Source organism: Trachurus japonicus, chromosome 14 (assembly GCF_045865225.1).
Source record: "Trachurus japonicus isolate A0001 chromosome 14, Traja_1.0".
Taxonomy (NCBI): Eukaryota; Metazoa; Chordata; class Actinopteri; order Carangiformes; family Carangidae; genus Trachurus; species Trachurus japonicus.
Genome location: NC_140920.1, coordinates 749,756 through 757,854, shown reverse-complemented (window position 1 = coordinate 757,854; position 8,099 = coordinate 749,756).

Genomic DNA, 8,099 nt, shown 5'->3' with positions numbered 1-8,099 from the left:
ACACACACACACACACACACACACACACACACACACACACACACACACACACACACACACACACACACACAAATGGACACACACTAACTACCACACACACACACACACACACACACACACACACACACACACACACACACACACACTTTTCCTACAGTTGTCTGACTGTTTTGTATGTACCTCTCTATCTTCCTGTTGTAGTTAATGGACTTGTTGCTGTTAATTTTGTTCTTTAGCTATTTAAACTGAAAATACACATTTCCCCATTTTGGTCATGTTGAACACATTGTTTTACACGTATCCTAAACTACTGAGGCTCTGCTCAACCATTTCACACCATTAAACCCGCTGTTTACATGTTCTACTCCTCAGCTAATGCTCGATCTATATTCTTCAACAATGTTCTTCTGCTGTCAGTTTACAATGTATTTCAGTAGGCATTAACTTTTTTCCTAATTCAGGAATTTTTCAAACTCTTCTTTGACAATTCAAGTAATTTCCAGCCATTTCATACAAAGTCTCACATCTTCTACTTTTAAATATATTTTCAGCCATTGCTTCAGCTATGTTAGTGCTGGTTCATCAGTTGTCCTTCCTGTCAGGTTAGCTGCAGATTTCAACTATTTAACCATTACATTTAAACATGCAGAATTTCAATGTTTTCTTCTCCCTTTAGCATTTCTACTGCTTTTTACCTTTAAAAAGGCATTCATCTCACACTACAAGTTATATGTTTCAGCTTTTTCCCTCCTAGGGATGAATAAAGTATTCATCTACTCTCTACTCTACTCTACTCTAGCATTAGTCTTTTCAACATTGCTTTAGCAGTTTCGTCAACTAATTTAGCATTGATTCAACAATTTCTTCAGCTCATTCAGCATTGCTTCAGCAACAGCGTTCAGCTGCTTTCAGCATTCACACGCATTTTCTGCAGGAAATGCTATCTTTTTCTAGTTATTCTTACTTCTTCTTCCCTTTTTCTGCGTTTAACTCCTTCTTCATACTTTGTGCTATTTCAACAATTCATATATCAAAACGTGCAGCTTTTTCAGGACATTTATGCTATGTCTTTTCTCTTTCATACTATTTATACTTTTTAAAATATTTAACTTTTTGTGCAATTTTTCTCTCATAGGAAATGAATTGAAACAGTCTTCAAACTCTTCAAATCTTCTGCTTCATTCAGCCTCTAATAGCTTCAGCATACTTTCAGCTACAGACTTCATTCAACTTTTAAACTGTTCACAAACCTTTCAACTATTCAGCTATATCTCAGCTTATTGATATCTTCAACAGTTTCAGATATATGTATAGTTTTAAAATCATTAAAATTTCTGACAAAATTCAGATTTAACATGAAAGTCAATGGGACGGAATGTTCGGACGTTGGCAGTTGGTAGAGTGACAGAGGGTCTAAAAATCCTCTCACATTTTTCTCTCTATCCTGCCAGCACGGCCACAGATTACACTCTACACACATAATTTCGGGCATGCTTGTAGACAAGCTCATCCTTGATCTCTTCATGTGCTCAAAAAACCAGAGAGACGAACACAATTTAAACTGGGAGCCTCTGAGTGCAGCCATTTCCCTCTCTCCTCTCATTGACTCCCATTCAAAAGTAGGCGCTGATTTTCTAAATGTCCCAAAGTTTCCAACCTGCGACACAATCAACAATTTTTACTCTAGAAACACCAAAGTGACATGGACGCGTTCAGCAAGGTCTTATGGTTCGGAAAATGTAAACCTTTTGCTCGTACTAAGTACAGATTTGTCGTACATTAGATCTGTTTGAGGGTGTCACAGAGCAGTTAAAGCCTATGGTTAAAGCTGCCACCATGCTGTGGCATGGTCTGTCTGTCTGTCTGTCTCTCTCTCTCTCTCTCTCTCTCTCTCTCTCTCTCTCTATCTATCTATCTATCTATCTATCTATCTATCTATCTATCTATCTATCTATCTATCTATCTATCTATCTATCTATCTATCTATCTATCTATCTATCTGTGGGTGTGTGTCACCCTCTCTATCTGTCTCTCTCTCTTTGTCTGTCTGTGTGTCTCTCTCTCCATCTATCTATCTATCTATCTGTCTGTCTGTCTGTCTGTCTGTCTGTCTGTCTGTCTATCTATCTGTCTATCTATCTATCTGTCTATCTGTCTCTCTATCTGTGGGTGTGTGCCCTCTCTATCTGTCTCTCTCTCTTTGTCTGTCTGTCTATCTATCTCTCTCTCTCTCTCTCTCTCTCTCTATCTATCTATCTATCTATCTATCTATCTATCTATCTATCTCTCTCTCTATCTCTCTATCTCTCTCTCTCTCTCTCTCTCTCTCTCTCTATCTATCTATCTATCTATCTATCTATCTATCTATCTATCTATCTATCTATCTATCTCTCTATCTCTCTCTCTCTCTCTATCTATCTATCTATCTATCTATCTATCTGTCTATCTATCTATGTATTTATCTATCTGTCTGTCTATCTATCTATCTATCTATCTGTCTGTCTGTCTGTCTGTCTGTCTATCTATCTATCTATCTATCTATCTATCTATCTGTCTATCTATCTATTTATCTATCTGTCTGTCTGTCTATCTATCTATCTATCTATCTATCTGTCTATCTATCTATCTATCTATCTATCTATCTATCTATCTATCTATCTATCTATCTATCTATCTATCTATCTGTCTCTCTATCTGTCTCTCTCTCTTTGTCTGTCTGTCTCTCTATCTATCTATCTATCTATCTATCTATCTATCTATCTATCTATCTATCTATCTGTCTGTCTGTCTGTCTGTCTGTCTGTCTGTCTGTCTGTCTGTCTGTCTGTCTGTCTGTCTGTCTGTCTATCTATCTATCTATCTATCTATCTGTCTATCTGTCTCTCTATCTGTCTCTCTCTCTTTGTCTGTCTATCTATCTATCTATCTATCTATCTATCTATCTATCTATCTATCTGTCTGTCTGTCTGTCTGTCTGTCTGTCTGTCTGTCTGTCTGTCTGTCTGTCTGTCTGTCTGTCTGTCTATCTATCTATCTATCTATCTATCTATCTATCTATCTATCTATCACACACACACCCAACAAACATACAACCACTTACCAAACACATACACAATTTACACAATTACACACAAACAGACACACATGCACACACAACAAACACACACTAACCATACACAAACAGACACACACGTCCAACACACACACATTTCATACAGTTGTCAGGTCAGAACTTTTTGTATATCTTCCTCACTCACACACACACACACACACACTTTTGTATATCTTCCTCACTCTCTCTCTCACACACACACACACACACACACACACACACACACACACACACACACACACACACACACACACACTTTTCCTACAGTTGTCTGACTGTTTTGTATGTACCTCTCTATCTTCCTGTTGTAGTTAATGGACTCTTTGCTGTTAATTTTGTTCTTTAGCTATTTAAACTGAAAATACACATTTCCCCATTTTGGTCATGTTGAACACATTGTTTTACACGTATCCTAAACTACTGAGGCTCTTCTCAACCATTTCACACCATTAAACCCGCTGTTTACATGTTCTACTCCTCAGCTAATGCTCCATCTATATTCTTCAACAATGTTCTTCTGCTGTCAGTTTACAATGTATTTCAGTAGGCATTAACTTTTTTCCTAATTCAGGAATTTTTCAAACTCTTCTTTGACAATTCAAGTAATTTCCAGCCATTTCATACAAAGTCTCACATCTTCTACTTTTAAATATATTCTCAGCCATTGCTTCAGCTATGTTAGTGCTGGTTCATCAGTTGTCCTTCCTGTCAGGTTAGCTGCAGATTTCAACTATTTAACCATTGCATTTAAACATGCAGAATTTCAATGTTTTCTTCTCCCTTTAGCATTTCTACTGCTTTTTACCTTTAAAAAGGCATTCATCTCACACTACAAGTTATATGTTTCAGCTTTTTCCCTCCTAGGGATGAATAAAGTATTCCTCTACTCTCTACTCTACTCTACTCTAGCATTAGTCTTTTCAACATTGCTTTAGCAGTTTCGTCAACTAATTTAGCATTGATTCAACAATTTCTTCAGCTAATTCAGCATTGCTTCAGCAACAGCGTTCAGCTGCTTTCAGCATTCACACGCATTTTCTGCAGGAAATGCTATCTTTTTCTAGTTATTATTCTTACTTCTTCCACCCTTTTTCAGCAGTTTTCTGCTCCTTCATACTTTGTGCTATTTCAACAATTCATATATCAAAACGTGCAGCTTTCTCAGGACAATGTTGCTATGACTTTTCTCTTTTCAACTATTTATACTTTTTAAAATATTTAACTTTTTCTGCAATTTTTCTCTCATAGGAAATGAATTGAAACAGTCTTCAAACTCTTCAAATCTTCTGCTTCATTCAGCCTCTAATAGCTTCAGCATACTTTCAGCTACAGACTTCATTCAACTTTTAAACTGTTCACAAACCTTTCAACTATTCAGCTATATCTCAGCTTATTGATATCTTCAACAGTTTCAGATATATGTATAGTTTTAAAATCATTAAAATTTCTGACAAAATTCAGATTTAACATGAAAGTCAATGGGACGGAATGTTCGGACGTTGGCAGTTGGTAGAGTGACAGAGGGTCTAAAAATCCTCTCACATTTTTCTCTCTATCCTGTCAGCACGGCCACAGATTACACTCTACACACATAATTTCGGGCATGCTTGTAGACAAGCTCATCCTCGATCTCTTCATGTGCTCAAAAAACCAGAGAGACAAACACAATTTAAACTGGGAGCCTCTGAGTGCAGCCAGTTTCCTCTCTCCTCTCATTGACTCCCATTCAAAAGTAGGCGCTGATTTTCTAAACGTCCCAAAGTTTCCAACCTGCGACACAATCAACAATTTTTACTCTAGAAACACCAAAGTGACACGGACGCGTTCAGCAAGGTCTTATGGTTCGGAAAATGTAAACCTTTTGCTCGTACTAAGTACAGATTTGTCGTACATTAGATCTGTTTGAGGGTGTCACAGAGCAGTTAAAGCCTATGGTTAAAGCTGCCACCATGCTGTGGCATGGTCTGTCTGTCTGTCTGTCTGTCTGTCTCTCTCTCTCTCTCTCTCTATCTATCTATCTATCTATCTATCTATCTATCTATCTATCTATCTATCTATCTATCTATCTATCTATCTATCTATCTATCTATCTGTGGGTGTGTGTCACCCTCTCTATCTGTCTCTCTCTCTTTGTCCGTCTGTCTGTCTGTCTGTCTGTCTGTCTGTCTGTCTGTCTGTCTGTCTATCTATCTATCTATCTATCTATCTATCTATCTATCTATCTATCTATATCTCTCTCTCTCTCTCTCTCTTTCTCTCTCTCTGTGTCACCCTCTCTATTTGTCTCTCTCTCTTGTTCTCTCTGGGTCTGTCTGTCTGTCTGAAATGATATTATTCATACTATATACTTCTAAATGATAATAATTATAATCCCTCCCTTCCTCCCTCTCTCTATCCTTCCCTCTCTCCCTCCCTTCCTCCCTCTCTCTATCCTTCCCTCTCTCTCTTCTGTCTCCCTCCTTCCCTCTCTCCCTCCCTTCCTCCCTCTCTCTATCCTTCCCTCTCTCCCTCCCTTCCTCCCTCTCTCTATCCTTCCCTCTCTCTCTTCTGTCTCCCTCCTTCCCTCTCTCCCTCCCTTCCTCCCTCTCTCTCTTCTGTCTCCCTCCTTCCCTCTCTCCCTCCTTCCCTCTCTCCCTCCCTTCCTCCCTCTCTGTATCCTTCCCTCTCTCTCTTCTGTCTCCCTCCTTCCCTCTCTCCCTCCCTTCCTCCCTCTCTCTATCCTTCCCTCCATCTCTCCCTCCCTCTCTCTCCCTCTCTCCTTCTCTCTATATCTATCTATCTATCTATCTATCTATCTATCTATCTATCTATCTATCTATCTATCTATCTATCTATCTATCTATCTATCTATCTATCTATCTATCTTATTATTATTCTTACTTCTTCCGCTCTTTTTCAGGATCTAACTCCTTCATACTTTGTGCTATTTCAACAATTCATATATCTATCACACACATTCTCTCTCAGTCTGTCAGTGTCACACACACACACACACACACACACACACACACACACACACGCACACGCACACACACACACACACACACACACACACACACACACACACACACACACTAACTACCACACACACACACACACATACACAAAAATGGACACACACTACCTACCACACACACACATCCAACACACACACACACAAATGGACACACACACTCACCATGCACACAAATCCAACACACACACACAAATGGACACACACTAACTACCACACACACACACACACACACACACACACACACGGACACACACTCACACACAAATGGACACACACTCACCATACACACACACACACACACACACACACACGGACACACACTAACTACCACACACACACACACACACACACACACACGGACACACACTAACTACCACACACACACACACACACACACACACACACACACACACACACACATCCAACACACACTTTTCCTACAGTTGTCAGACTGTTTTGTATGTACCTCTCTATCTTCCTGTTGTAGTTAATGGACTCGTTGCTGTTAATTTTGTTCTTTAGCTATTTAAACTGAAAATACACATTTCTCCATTTTGGTCATGTTGAACACATTGTTTTACACGTATCCTAAACTACTGAGGCTCTTCTCAACCATTTCACACCATTAAACCCGCTGTTTACATGTTCTACTCCTCAGCTAATGCTAATGATCTATATTCTTCAACAATGTTCTTCTGCTGTCAGTTTACAATGTATTTCAGTAGGCATTAACTTTTTTCCTAATTCAGGAATTTTTCAAACTCTTCTTTGACAATTCAAGTAATTTCCAGCCATTTCATACAAAGTCTCACATCTTCTACTTTTAAATATATTCTCAGCCATTGCTTCAGCTATGTTAGTGCTGGTTCATCAGTTGTCCTTCCTGTCAGGTTAGCTACAGATTTCAACTATTTAACCATTACATTTAAACATGCAGAATTTCAATGTTTTCTTCTCCCTTTAGCATTTCTACTGCTTTTTACCTTTAAAAAGGCATTCATCTCACACTACAAGTTACATGTTTCAGCTTTTTCCCTCCTAGGGATGAATAAAGTATTCCTCTACTCTCTACTCTACTCTACTCTAGCATTAGTCTTTTCAACATTGCTTTAGCAGTTTCGTCAACTAATTTAGCATTGATTCAACAATTTCTTCAGCTCATTCAGCATTGCTTCAGCAACAGCGTTCAGCTGCTTTCAGCATTCACACGCATTTTCTGCAGGAAATGCTATCTTTTTCTAGTTATTATTATTATAGGCAATAATCAAACAGGTTGAATATGATGTAGGATTAACTGCAGTGTGTCCATCTTTACTTTAGGAGTTAATGTATGTTTGGGTTGTATTTTGACCATCCACCGGGGGGCGCTGCTCTGTGTGTCTGTGCTGGTGCAGCATCAACCGAAATAATGACTGAGAATAATCACAACTATAATTATTGTATTCTTATTTTTTCCTTTAAACGAGGATCTTCATGCATCTTATGTGTCTGCACTGCAAAAACTCAAAATCTTTCCAAGAATATTTGTCTTATTTCTTGTCAAAATGTCTCATTTCTAGTCTAAACTAATCTCTTTCCACTTAAAATAAGACTCGTCGCCTAAAAATGAACTTGTTTTTAGATCATTTTCATTTGTTTCAAACAAATTTTCACTTGAAATAAGTAGAAAAATCTGCCAGTGAAAGCAAGTTTTTTGTGCTTGTAGTAAGAAAGAAAAACTTGCTCCACTATCAGATTTTTCTACTTATTTAAAGTGGAAAATTTGCTTGAAAAAAGTAAAAAGTGTCTAAAAACAAGCTGCTTTTTAATGTGATGAGTCTTATTTTAAGTAGAATGAGATTAGTTTTGACTAGAAATAAGACAAATATTCTTGGTAAGATTTTTGAGTTTTGCAGTGTGTGTGTCTCATTCACTGTCTTTTTATGTCTCTTTAATATTGTATTTATTTTATTGTAAAAGCACTTTGTGATT